Here is a 12,577-nt window from a genome sequence, read left to right on the forward strand (position 1 = left end):
TTTGGTTGATAAATTATCATGGGAGTCAACACTTTGGTTGATAAATTATCAAAAAATGGACTCTAAAGTTTAGGAACTTAGACTACATGATTTTTCTTGAGTTTAGAAATGGTTTTTTTGTTAACATTATTTCTAAGTCAACATTTCTTTTATATTATATGTAATATTTTAGTCAACTTATTTTTTCTTCAATTAGTTTATATGTATTATATTCCATATGATGAGACATCCCATAATTGTCCCAACTACAAGCCATCGAAGTGTGAGGGTTTTGTTATACATGGCCAGGTTCATGATAGATCACATAGACCACCCATTGTTATCGAGAAATCTAGTGTCTATTCAGAGCTGCTAGTCCCACTAAGATGAGTAGCTATCTTAGAAACAAACAGATTAAAGTCACTTGTTTTTCCTTTATGTGAGAGAGATGAGAAAGAAGCAAAGAGTACCAACCTCAGTCTTCCGCTTGGCTCCTTGCTTGTTTCCTTTCTCCTTTGACGGAATCTCGCCACTGCTTCTTCACTTGTCTCGCTTCAAAGACCACCTGTAGATTCATAGCAGCACAATACCATCAAAGCATAGAGATATATCACTGTAAACAATATAGGATCAGATATATATTGACCATACAAATGCATATATCAACACAATATTCAGAGATACACAAGAATATGGAGGAAAACTCAAATAGCTTTATTAGTAAAAGTAGTATAATAGAGGATTACAACCACTTGGTCTGACCCAGCGCCATCCTCCCAACTTGAAAGCCCTCTTCACCTCATACAAAGCAAGATCACCCAACAATGTCTTCAAAGAGAAACCAATAGCACTTCTTTGCAAATTACCAAATTTCAACCTTTGGATCTCTGGGATGAGGGATTCATTTATAGATATTTGCAGGGGGGTGAGTCAGCTTCTAGGATTTTGATTAGTTTCATCTCTCTGATAGTTCTTGGTCCCACTTGGAGATTTCATGATCTCTTACTCATCCTTGGGTGAATTTAGGGAGGCAAGTGTCAAATGAGCAGCTTCTAGAAGATTCTCAGGGTCTCCACCTAGCAAATTGCTTGTGCCATTTGTCTGCTCTCACTCATCGCACCCTACAAAAGAGCTTTCCAGTATGCATCACAATTTTTGCATGTATCAGGTGAGATGCATCGCACCCTTTGCACTGGGCAGTCTGCATGGTCCTGCTTTGACCCGTTCTGAGTGGTTTTTCATGGAAAACTTCTGGGAGATGATGTAATCAGTTGACCTTGCTCCTTTAGGGTATGAAACAAAAATTTTAGGGACTTAGAAGCCCTTGGTTTATGGACATATGTGATTGGGGTTGCAGTGCCCAAATATGTCTATAACACCCACAGTGCATGTTCCACTCATAGATCTTGCCTTGAACTCCAGTTAGAGTGTCAGAGGCAGTGTTTCTATCTCTATTGATGATCATGCTACCTCTAGCGAAACTTCTTCACCTATTTGAAGTACACCTCTTGCATTTTTAAATCCTCTTTAAACTTTATGTTTTTATGCCTTGAAATTGTCTTCAAATAATGTGTTTGAATTAAATGTATATGTTGTTGGAAATACTAAGGGGGGGTGGTGGGGGGGGTGAATCAATATTCCTTTTCAATTGTTTACTTTTACCAATGAGATCACTTATATTTAGAACAAAAATTGAACAATAAGAATAAATTATTTTATTAATTTCTTTAATAAATCAAGTAGAATATATGTATGGATCCAACCCTATATTAAGACACAGATATTCAATCTTCGAAGCTCCAACTTGTATTTTCCAAGCACCAACTTGGACTTACAAGTCTCCAACCTTGTCAATTTTGAGGCACCAACCTCAGGGGCTCCAACCATATATTTGGTTAAGGCTTCGACCTGGTTTCTTGATGACTCTGATCCTCTATGGCTCCAACCCTATCCTCCAAGGTACCAACCTTGTACTTTTGAGGATCTAACCCTTAGATTTACTTCGTTAAGGTATATTTGGTTATACTTCACGACTCCTAATGTCTTCTTCAACATAGGCCCAGTCAATCTTCACTTAGTCTTCATGTCTCGTCATCAATGACAACCTTGATCTCTTAGAAGGTGTCACCACTGCACTTCATCATACCCAAATGATTTCTTCAAGTTACGTCATGATGTCATCAATGATGCATCAAGGTCTTTAATGTTAACTTCAAGACAATTCACCAAACTGTCTTCAACAGTGTCTCCAAGGTGAGTCAAGGCTACTCAACAAGAGTGCTCCAATCTGGGATCTTCTTCAAGATCACTTCACATAGACTTCAAACAAGGTCTCCACAAATTCTTTAAGGGTGTCACCCAAACAACCTTTTACACAGCTACTTCATTAAGTCTTCAACAGTGTTTCTCCAAGGAATGGCTTCAATAGTGCACTAAGATCTACTACCTCTAATTAACACAGAGGTTCCTTAAGGAGGTTGCTCTAATTCTTCTCAGCAAGCTACTCCAAGATCTATACAAGTATGTTTGCTTGAAAAAGGTCTTCAATCTAGTACAAGGGTGCTCAGACTTCAACTATGTTTTAGAAATGCTTCCAAAGACTGCTCTAAACTTCAACAAGAGTTAACATATATGCTCTGAGTCTGTACTTCACCACAGTCCGAGAAAGGAGGTGGCACTACACTTCTGTCACCACAGTTCGAGTCACAAAAGAGTGTATGTATTACAGTCATTGTTAACACCACAGAGTCACTATTAATACCACAGTCCACTATCTATATCCGAGCCACAGTGCTTAAGGTCACTGTGTTGTACCATAGTCCTAGTTTTTACCACAGTCCAAGGTCTTGAGTTTTTACCATAATTCGTGCTCTAGGGGATAAAGAGATCACAATTCTGTTTTCAAGGATCACAGTCCGAAAATGATAAGACTCCTGTCCAAGATATATGTCTGTCTAGAGATGTCTGAATCACTGTAGCTGTAATAAATATTTAGACCCAAATCATTTTAAATTATTCTTGTGCTCCTTTCTCCCTTATTTTCCCTTATCCGAGCTATTGTGGCACTTCTGTGATGATCACCAAATTGGATAATTGAGAATGAGGTCCAAAATCCTTATATATACGTCACTGTATGGAGGCTGGCCTATTAGGTTGAATAGTCATGTCTCTTTGGAGAAAGCCAACATAAATATGGGTTTTCATGTCCCTTTTTCGTAGCCGACCTGTAGTGGATTAATTTTTATTTGATTTTATTTAACATGAACAATCAAGCCTTTAGAAGAATCGATTTGCATTTTTTAAATTTAAATGAACTGTGACCAATGTTTAGTGCAGAGATATTTTTTGGTCTTCCATGTGATGTAACATACATGCATTACATCTGTCTGCCATGTGAAAGATGGATCATATAAGAACTATGGAAAAGGCCTTGTCTGCCATGTGAGTGATGTATTACACCATGTTGTTGCATTATACATTATGTCTACCATGTATGGTCATAGGGAACCATGCTGCCTACATTATACATTATGTCTGCCATGTATGGTCATATGTATGCCATGTTTGTCTGCCATTAAACAAAGCCATTTGTTAATAAGGAATTTTTTATATTGTTTCAAAAACATATTCGTTGCCAAGGATTATGTTTGTTTTAATAATGTTTGGTAGTGTGTATTATGTTTTACATGGAGAGGCTACATGATATGAATGAATAATATGACATGATAAGAGGTAGGTGGGGTGTTTTAAGTAATTTTGAGGTGATTAATATTTTATATTAGGATTATAAGGAATTTATGAAATATGATATGGTTACGATAGGGCTTAGGGTAGGACTATGGGATTAATTTATTTAGAACTTCATTTATTTATGCTAGGGTGTGAGTATATATATATATATATATATATATATATATATATATATAGGGTTTTATTGGTATTTTTAGCAAGGCTGAGGCATCATGAAACTAGGGCTTGTCATCTAGGATTTATTCATTTTTATTAATTTTCCTAGGGTTGAGTTCAAAAATATATTCGATGTGATTAGGATTAGTGTTTGCTTCAACTAGGGTTAGAACATTATGTAGAGCTAGGATTTCCCTAGGGTTAGGGCAACATCACGCATCACAAGAATGATTGCCATCCCAATAATGCCATATTGACATTAATGACAACCTCTATTAACATATGTTATTATGCTTCTAGTTTGTTAGTTATATATGTTAAAATACTTTTATGATTTGCAAGCCCTCAACAGGCCAACGCTAAGGATCAGAGTGCAGCACTGATCCCTCCGTAGGACGATGCTACAACTCATATCACATTGGAAGATGTTATTGTTGGGTCACAAAAAAGGTATGTTTGTACCCTTACATTACTTAATAAATCACTTTCTTTTATATATTTGTCTCCATTCCTGGCAAGGATTTGGAAGAAAAGATTTTGAAAGTCAGGTAAAATCAATCATTGACAGATTGCATGTTTTTAGCATGAAAAGACTAACTTTTGCTTGCTTTTATGCACAAGAAATCAAAATTGGACAATTGTTGTTCAGTTGATATAACGACAACACTAAACCTGGATAAGACTGTTCCTTGGTTGTATGAGCTAGCAAAAGATATGAAAGAGAATGCTAATTCGGCAAACATAAATTTGATTGCTTAGCCACAAAATCCTGAGGATCTCTCAATCCTCAAGATTTGCTTCCATCCATTAGTTTTTCATTAGACTAAATGATACCGATGGGTGAAAAAGATTGAGACGTTTAGACTCTTACCCGTTATTGTATCTTTGTACTGAAAAGAGCATATTTTGACATTACAATAATTATGTACTTTTATTATTTCAATTAATGAGAAATACATAGATTCTGTCTTAATCACATTCAGAGCTTTATCAACAGTAACTTTTGGACGCTTTGGGTCTGGTCACTAGAATATTCGCTGCTCCTTCGTGTCATAACTATTTACTTATTTTCTACAATTCTTTATTACTGTTCTTTTATAGAATCAAGTTATTCTTTATATATGCATTTGAAATAGTTCTTTAATGTTGTTGGTTTAATACTATTCTTTTAATGAGTTGCGTAGAATAAGTGAGTGTTACAGTTGATTGATGATCTTTCTAATTCATGTTCAAGATTGAAGTAGTTACTTCTTGTTTATTATTGCAATATTTCTTTCCATTTACTAGATCAGACAATAGTCCATTAGATATGGTTTATTTTAATGCATCTGCTTGAAATTTATTTCCTTTGCAAAAAAATTACAATTGCATTTAGATTTATGGTTTGAGTTGTCTTTGATTTAACTTAAAGAATTAAGGATTTGTTAATACATTCCTTCAACGACTTGATCAAGTACTAGACTCATTTAGTTATGTAACAACCTATGACCTCTATTCCATAGATAGTGACAACATCCTTGAAATAAATAGACGAACCCCAAGTTGATAATGTAATGCAGGGATTAAGGTTGCTTTAAATAGTCATCTTAAGTGCACCAACATTTTGGCGCCGTTGCCGGGGAGGTTTTCAAAGATAATAGTTAATTTTTGTCTCTGAAGGGAATTGGGTATTGAAAAGGGAGGTAAGAACTTGCGTACACAACAAGCAAAAATATTGCTCCTATTGCCTGCTCTCAAAAGATACACAGAGGTTGTATAGGAATGAATGACTAGGGGAAAAAAGATACCAATAGATCAGAAAACACTACCAAAAACCACCAAAGCCTAGGGATCAGCGACCCTTGGGAGACCAACCTTCATAGATGAAATCATTCAGAAAGCTGAATCTCAGGTGTTAGTAGGACCCTAGACAGTATCTAGAAAGGGCTCTACTTCGATCCCTCAAGCAGCAGAATCACCAACTGCAGCTTATGCCGAGATCCATAGCAAGACTGAAGGGTCTGAGCAAAGTTTCCAAAGTCCAAATCACCAATACTCTAGTCCTTCACAAGAGGGAAAATCGTGTAATTTAAGAGAAGGAGAGGGAGAAACAGTGGAGCTGCTAAGGCAGAGCCACATTTGTCTAAATTAATAACTCCTGTGATTCCAGATCTGAGTAGTGCAGTAAAGCCACTTCGGGTTGTGAGTACTCCACTCACTCAGATAAAACCCCCTGAAATCCCTAAAGGATATTGGCACATCTTCGACCAAATGGTGAATCAACCACCTCAAGGTTAGACCTCAACATTGGAATATCCCATCATTGACCCAGTAGCCAACGCCCCAATGAAAGCTATTCCCTTGCAAAATATCCCAACCTTTCATGGGATGACCTTAGAGGATCTGGATGCTTTCTTATTTGAGTTTGACGTCCTGTGCAGAGGTTATGATTACACCACTGATCCTAAAAAATTGAAGTTGTTCCCCTCTACCCTAAAAGGAGCATCTTTGCGATGGTTTATGGGTTTAGGTGGACGCACCATCAACTCCTTGGATGACATGAAAACTTCTTTTCTCAATAAGTATCAAGAATACTGTAGGACTAGGGAATTAAAATATGAAATATTTAAAATGTCTACGAAGGATAATGAAACTCTAGAGGAATATGTCGAATGGTTTCAGTATAATTTGCAGAGATCCCCTCACTCCACATTACCAAAAGCAGTCCTGAAAGCCATCTTAACAAAAGGGATGAAAGGAGAATGGATAGAAACTTTAAATCTAGTAGGGAAAGGTGACATTTTTGAAGAATACTATGATGAAATTGTTTGATTATGTATCAAGTGTTCATGAGGTAGCACACACACTGGGTCAGGAAGCCGAGACTCCATGACTAGAGGAAGCAAACCACCCAGCAGAGGCATGACAAGAGTAGAGATTGACAACCTCTTGGAAAAATTTAAGAAATATATCTTAGGCACGCTAACTACATAGTTAGATGTATTACATGCCAGACAGAGACAAGCTGATGCAAAACAAACGCTAGCCATATTCTGTCTACGATGCTGAAAGAAGCACAATCAATGGGAATTTCCTTTGGAAATGATCTAGACATGCTCTATATGCACCATGGACCATGCCACGGATCAATGTCAATCACTCCCAAGGTTAAAAGAAGTATTCAAGGAAGTTGAAGAAGGAACAGAGCTGACATACTTAATGACACAATGTCGACAATGGCAAGCACGACCCTCAGGTATGCCGCAAGACCCCTCCTTGATTTTTCCTACACAATATCATCAATAAAAAAATCCTGGAACATCATGGCAAGGTCAACCACCTTTCTCTGCTTGGAAATCCCAATAGTACTCCATTTCACCCTGGCCGAATCGACCCTTCCTAGGTGCTAGCTGGCCAAATCCACAGTACTCTGCCCCTTTCTGGAAAAGTTTAGCCAATAATCCTTAACCTTCACAGTGGGCTTCCTCCACCTCACAGAACCTGAATTGGCCTCAAAACTGGAAGTGCCTTATGGGGATGAGAAATCTACCCATGGGGATGGGTTCTCAACAAGGAAAATTTTAAGGATGAAAATTTTTCTTGAAGTTTAAAACATTGGCGAATCTCACTAATCCCTAATATGCAAAATATAAATTTTTTAATGATATATTTACAAAATTATTAAAATTTATAATGATTTTATATATAGTCTCTATATAATGTTGGCGATTTTTAAGGTAAACTAATTTTATATTCTAAAATTTAGGCGAATCATCTTTTATAAAAATTGGAAATTGGCGAATCGTTTTTTGGAAGAATCATGGAAAATTAGCCCACTGGGCGAACATTAGCCCCTAAAATTTTCCATGGTTCTCAACCTCGGCCAACATTGCCTAGTCCATTTGAAAACCCTTAGCCTTTAGTATGCCCCCAACTACTAGTTGAACCAAATCTGAATCCTAATAACAATAGACTAGTCCAATATGTACAAATTCTTGAGAGTTCGGATAATGAGACAGAACTAGTAGAATGTAATGAGGTCAGGGAATATTATTTCCACAGAAGAAAAAGAAACTGAAAATGAAAAACAACCTGAAATAAATCCGTCGACTATGATTGCTATAGAAATAAAATAGGGAGAAGACACAGTCAAGCAACAAAATTTAGAGAAAATTATAATTTCTTCTCCCCCATTCCCTGAAAGACTAGAAATAGTTAAACTTGTTATTTATCTTGATTTTGATATATTAGGGGAATTAAAAAAATTGTGTATAAAGATCCCACTCCTCCAGGCCATACAAGACATCCTGATCTATGCAAAAACAATTAAGGAATTATGTGGGAAAAATCCTGGGAGGAAATTGAAAAATCCACCAAAAGTGCACATGGTATGAACTTTATCTGACTTGCTTCTGCGTAAAAAAGAGTCAATTAAATACGAAGACCCAGGGAATCCTGTAGTAACCATTCAAATACAAGGTTACACCTTTCTAAACACATTAGTAGATATTGGAGCAGGCATTAATATTCTAACTACTGAAACCTACAGGGTTTTGGGCATTACAACTTTGGAACCCACCTCGACCTTATTAGAACTTGCTCACAAATCAATAGTCATACCTGAAGGGAATCTACAAGATGTAACAATTTATGTTGATTCCTGGGAATATCCTGTGGATTTCCTAGTCATTAACCCAAGGAGTAGGCTAGATGGACATCCTTTGATATTAGGTCGACCTTGGTTAGTGATGGCAGATGCTTATACAGGATGTTGTATAAGGAACATGACTATTACACAAGGAAGTGCTATGAAGAATATTTTTTTTGTATCCTCCAGCTAAATCAAGTCTAGCTACTATAAATACTCATTTGCACCCATCTAGATACCTAGAAGAAAACATCCGCTCTCCTCTCATGCTGGAAGAAGCTCTTGAATTTAAGAATTAGACAGAGGATGATGTGATTAACAATTTCATTAATAGGCCAGTTTTCATGAATAGTCCGACATGGCAAGTATTAAAAGCCATTCTTGATAATGAGGCACATGGATACCCCTCCAAGGATGCATATGATCAGCATATATCCACGACCATTGTTTATAATAGCAGGCTGGTTGAGATCGAACCAGGTAAAACACTTAACATTAACAATAACCTGGATAGCCACCAACAACAAAGGCTTATTCAAGTACTTCAGAAATATAAAAAATATTTTGCCTGGGAATACTCAGACATGAAAGGTATAGATCCCTAGCTATGTACTCATCATATCTACATTGAGAAGGATGCTTGCACCATTTGGAAACCCTAGAGAAGGTTGAATCCCCATCTCATGGATATTGTGAAAGAGGAACTGCAAAAGTTGTTGGATGTAAATTTTATTTATCCTATCTTAGATAGCGAGTGGGTCTCCCCATTGGTAGTCATTCCCAAGAAAAATGGGAAATGGAGAATCTACGTGGACTACATGGAGCTGAATAAGGCCACCCAAAAGGACTATTTCCCTCTTCCGTTTATTGATCAAGTTCTCGACAGCTTAGTAGGGAAACAATTATTTTCCTTCCTCGATGGCTTCAGTAGTTATAATTAGATCCAAATCGCCCCTCAAGATGAGGACAAAACTACGTTTACCTGCCCATGGGGTACATTTGCATACAAATTTTTACCCTTTGGTTTATGCAACGCTCCAACCACATTTTAGAGGGTGATATTGAGCATTTTTTTTATCTAATCAATGAATGGCTCAAAATTAACATGGACGACTTTACCCCTTATGGGAATGATTTTGAGCAGGGCTTGTGAAATATGGAAAAGGTACTCGAATGATGCATTGCCACCAGGTTATGCTTGAGCAATGTAAAATGTCATATGATGATGACTGAAGGTGTGGTTTTAGGAAACTACATCTCTGTCACAGGAATACAGGTAGATCTAGTGAAAATAGAGGTAATTCTTGCACTACCCACACCTAACACCTAGACCGAGGTACGTAGTTTCATTGGATACGTGGGGTATTACCGTAGATTTATTGGTTTTTTTCAAAAATTTCCGCACCTTTGTATGTCTTAACCGGTAACGTCGAATTTAATTGGTCTGACAAATGCGATGTTGCCTTTGCAGATCTGAAGAAGCTGATTTCAACTACACCAGTATTACATGGACCAAATTGGGAGCTACCTTTCCACATTTCCACATATGCATCAGACACAGCAATAGGTGCTATTCTCAGACAAGAGGAAGACAAAAATCCCTATGTTATTTATTATATCAACAAAAATCTCACTTCTGCTGAACTCAATTACACAGTCATAAAAAATGAATTTTTAGCCGTTGTTTATGCCATAAACAAGTTTAGACATTATATAACAGGTTATTCAATCTTTCTGTATACTGATCATTCCACTATTAGATATTTAGCTAATAAACATGTTACTAATGGGCGGGTGACTTGTTGGCTATTACTTTTGTAGGAGTTTGATATTACTATTAAGGACTAACCAGGGAAGGAAAATCCAGTTGCAGATTTTCTATCTCGGGTACCTAAAATGAACGATCCGTCAGCAGTGGATGACCAGTTTCCAGATGAAAATTTGTTTTCCGTGGAAGTAAAGTAACCTTGGTATGCAAATGTGGCAAACTATATGGTGGTAGGAAAACTACCAAGGAACCTGTCAGCTAAAGAAAGGAAGCTGATTGTCCAATGCAGTGCCCAATTTTATTGGATCAGTGGATATATTTTCCACACAGGGTTTAATATGAAGATACATTGATGTATTCGTGAGGATGAGATCTATGACATTCTGAAAGATTGCCATGATGAGCCTTGTGGCAGACATTTTGAAGATCGTAGGACTGGACATAAAATACTTCAGATGGGCTATTACTAGCCCACTATTTTCAAAGATGCAAAAAATATGTCCAGGCCTGTGATAGTTGTTAGAGGATGTGTCGTCATGGTCAGGCCGATGAGATGCCATTGCAACGCAGTTGGTAATGGATCCTTTTGAACAATGGCCATTGGATTTTGTTGGCACATACAATTCGCCATCATGCCAGAAACCCTACATACTGGTTGCTACAGACTATGTAACAAAGTGGGTAGAAGCAGTAGCTTTTCCAAGGGCTACAGAAGAAACTGTAATTAATTTTCTGTTTGAGTTATTTGTGTGATATGGTTTACCCAGGGAAGTGATAACAGATGGGGGGCCACAGTTTATAGGACATAAGCTTATGACCACCCTACAGAACCATCATATAACACACATAATCAGTTCCCCGTATCACCCGCAGATGAACGACTAGGTTGAAAGCACCAACAAGGTCCTTGAGGTGATCTTAACTAAAACAGTTTCAACACACCGACAGGACTGGGCTGCTAAACTACTAGAGGCCTTGTGGGCCTATCGCACAACCTGGTGAAACACTACTAGTTATTCCCCGTACCAACTTGTATTTGGTAAGGAACCAATTTTTCCTATCGAATTTGAAATAAAGACTCTCAGAACAACCCAAGAAGTGGGACTGGATCTGACAGAGGCCCAAACGAAATGACTTCAACAATTAAATGAATTGGATGAAGCACAACTACTTTCTCTACAACGTACAACGATTATTCAACAACAAAGTGATAAGTGGCACAACGACCTGATTAAGAAGAAAACATTTTAGAAAGGATATCGGGCATTCCTCTATGATTCCAGGTTTCAAGACTTTCCAGGAAAACTACAGACAAGGTGGCTTGGCCTGTACAAGATTCATGAAGTACACAACAATGGCACTATAACTCTGATTACCATTGATGGGTCTGACTCTCCTTTCCAGTTGAGCAGACACCGGTTGCGACTTTATCACAAGCCGCTCACCAAAGAGTCTTTTTGCCAACAGGTACGCAATGATCCCACTATGCAAATTTTAGCTGCACAGGGTGATGACCCAGCAACTTCAATTTCATGAAAAATGTTTCTTTTCAATTGTAAATAATGTGTATATTTCCTGCGAACATAGCTTAATAATTTCTCCAATTTCTTTTTTTACTTGCGTGATTGAATAGAGTAAACATTTATGCATGAATGAGTGAATGTTTCTAGAAATATGTGTTGTTTACAATTGTTGTTCCTTTTGGATGAATAACTGATGTTCCATTTTTCAGACAACTACTGTTCTTTTCCAAAAGAATGACTGTTGTTCTATTTCCATTCCACCAAGTGGGCAAATGTTGTTCCTGTTGACGGTGCTAGACCCGCCAACATGTTAGTGGATCTCTTTGGTAAGAAGTCCCAATTAGACCTTAGACCATTTGGTGTAGGAGTCCTTGTAGTCAGTCGTATGGTAATGCCTTTACCATGATTTCATATAGAGACAAGTAAGATGTCCCTGTTGGTGTCAAGGGTGTGACAACTGCAGTAAGTCATGGAAGGTGCATGAGAGGTTCTAATACATAGATAGTGGGATGAGTATGCCCCTTGGAAACCTGTAATAGTATGCAGCTTGGAAGGGAACACACGAGCGAAGATGCATCACAAGCTAGAAAGCAAGTTAGCAAGCAATCCAAAGTGATCATTAAACCAGCAACACATTTTAGAAAGATTCATACATACTTATACAGAATAGTCCATACATGCATGCGTAAGAAAACAAATACATATGTCATTTAGAGTAAACAAGATAGCTGGAATACAATACAACATATGCATGAAACATGTTGGCTCTGTTAT

Source organism: Pinus tabuliformis, chromosome 9 (genome assembly GCF_031772625.1).
Source record: "Pinus tabuliformis cultivar Carrire ecotype Pingquan chromosome 9, CPIR1, whole genome shotgun sequence".
Lineage (NCBI taxonomy): Eukaryota > Viridiplantae > Streptophyta > Pinopsida > Pinales > Pinaceae > Pinus > Pinus tabuliformis.